We start from the raw sequence: 2,458 nt of genomic DNA, 5'->3' as shown, positions 1-2,458 counted from the left end.
ACAGTCCAGTGGGTCAGTTAGCACAAACCCAGAAATGTAGAATGAAGTATAATAAGTGCTCACAGGGCATAGGAGCAAAGAAGACCTACACCTATCTCAAACTGGGAAGGGAAAATAAATGATAAATCAGACATTGCTTAGAGGCGATACCTAAACATTTGAAGGAAGAGTAAAAATTAGCCAGGTGTTCTAGTTATTCATTGCAACGTAATGAACCATCTCTGAAACATAAATTAATCATTTCATAACTTGGGTATCTACTTAGCAGCTAGGCTGGTTAGCAGGATGCAGGACAGTTTCACTCACATGCCTCAGTACCTTGGAGAAGATGGCTCTAGAGATGGTTCTCAACTAGAACCCTCCCTTCTCTCCATGAAGTCTCAGGGCTTCTCCATAAGAGACGTCCAGCAGGGTAGGTAGGTTCTTAACAAGGTGGCTCTGGGCGCCAAGAACAAGTGCTCTAGGAGATAAAGATGGAGGTTGAAAAGCTTCTTATATCTTAGCCTTGGAAATCAAGCAATATCACTGCCAACGAAATTTATTGGTTACACATGGGTCAGTGTGGTGGGGACACATAAATATGTAAATAATTGGGAGGTGTGGCTTATTTGAGGCCAGCACAGAGTCTAATTACCACACCTAGCTAAGAGGTTTGGGAGATTAAGAGGAGGCAATTTTCAGCTAGAAGGGATATCGTGCACGAAGACAGAGGCTTATAAGAATAAATCCTGAGAAACACCAGGCTGCCGCTATCACCAGTGCAGCAAGCATGAGCCGAGAGAAGACCTGGGCAATACCCCCACTACTTCACCTTCCTGCCATCAGCTCCCACATCCTAGGTGACCTTAAAACCAGAAACGAGTTTCCTTTCAACAGCCTGTCAAAACATAGTAGACTATTACGAAATTCTGGCGTGCAGAGACATGCTTCAACCTTTTAAGGTTATTAAAAAGACATATTGGAAACTAGCACTGAAGTGGCATCCAGAAAAATCCTGAGCATAAAGAATAAGCAGAGAGAAGTTCAAGCAAGTAGGTGAGGCTTATGAGATATTACCAGATGCTAAAAAACAGGATATCTGTGACAAATATGGCAAGGAAGGGTAATATGATAAAGGTGGAGACGGAAGTCATTTTAACAGTCCAATTCAGTTTGGCTTCACATTCCTTAACCCAGGTGAAGTGTTCAGGGAATTTTTTGGTGGATGGGATCTGTTTTCTTTCAACTTCAAAGACCCATTTGAGGCCTTTTTGGCAGAGGGATCCAGAGGGTAGAAGTTGAGGCACAGGGTCTTCTTCTCTGCCTTTAGTGGATTTCCACCTTTTGGAGGGGGATATTCATTTGGCATAGGATTAATTTCTTTCAGTTCCCTAAATCATGAGGGTCTCATTTCATTTTCTTCCACTGTTGTTTGGCAGTAGTGGGATGGACAACTTCAAATCTATATCAACTTCTACAATTGGTAATGCCAGGAGTTCCCATAGTGGCGCAGCAGAAACAAATCCAACCAGGAACCATGAGGTTGCGGGTTTGATCCCTGGCCTCACTCAGTGGGTTGAGGATCCGGCGTTGCCATGAGCTGTGGTGTAGGTTGCAGACACGGCTCTGATCTGGTGTTGCTGTGGCTCTGGCGTGTGCCAGCAGCTGCAGCTCCGATTAGACCCCTAGTCTGGGAACATCCATATGCCACAAGTGCGGCCCTAAAAAAAAAGACAAAAAGATAAAAAAATTGGTAATGGCAGAAAAATCACTCCAAAGAGAATTGTCAAGGATGTTCATTCAAGAAAGAATAGAAGTTGAGGATGACTGGTTAGTTTTTAAAGCTAAATAATAAGCAGCAGCTGCTATGCTTGGCTAACAAGTAATTCAATGCATGCATTTAACAGAAATGTTAACCACAATAAGCTTCATTTGAAGACTGACAGGCACTTTTTGGGGGTTTGGGGGGCACGCTCACATGGCACGTGGAAATTCCTGGGCCTGGGATTGAACAGGTGCCACAACAGCTACCCAAGCCACTTCGGTGACAATGCTGGATTTTTAACTGGCTGCACCACAAGAGAACTCCAGGAAATTTTTTCTAGATGTCAAATTTTTTCTAGATGTCAAATTTTTTTCTAGATGTCAAATGAACTCAACTTTCATTATAGCTGTACCTAAAGTATATATAAACAGCTCATCCAAGCCACTGTGAGTTTATTGTTGGGACCACATAATAGGACCATTTTTTTGTCCTTAAAATTATAGTAAATCTTTGCATGTACTTTGCTTTTCTAATGTAATCTTGAATAGAAAGATTAAATAGATTTAATAGTAAATGACTCTTTCTTATAATAACACTAGTATAGACCTACCTTTCTATTGTGTTTGCAATGTGAGCCAAGTAGTGTCAGCCTGCTGTGAAGTTAATATTGCCTGGATGAATCTTCCACAAAAATAATCTCAATTTTTTTTCAGT

At 41.6% G+C, this 2,458-nt stretch overlaps 1 pseudogene; it reads left to right on the top strand.

Annotated features, from left to right (window-relative positions):
- Nucleotides 1-285: 285 nt before the first annotated feature.
- On the top strand, nucleotides 286-1,865 carry LOC125118101 (dnaJ homolog subfamily B member 6-like; annotated as a pseudogene).
- The last annotated feature ends 593 nt before the right edge of the window (nucleotides 1,866-2,458 follow it).

Source organism: Phacochoerus africanus, chromosome X, assembly GCF_016906955.1.
Source record: "Phacochoerus africanus isolate WHEZ1 chromosome X, ROS_Pafr_v1, whole genome shotgun sequence".
Classification (NCBI taxonomy): Eukaryota; Metazoa; Chordata; class Mammalia; order Artiodactyla; family Suidae; genus Phacochoerus; species Phacochoerus africanus.
The sequence above is the reverse complement of the archived record's forward strand: the minus strand, read 5'-3'. Positions and strand labels throughout refer to the sequence as shown.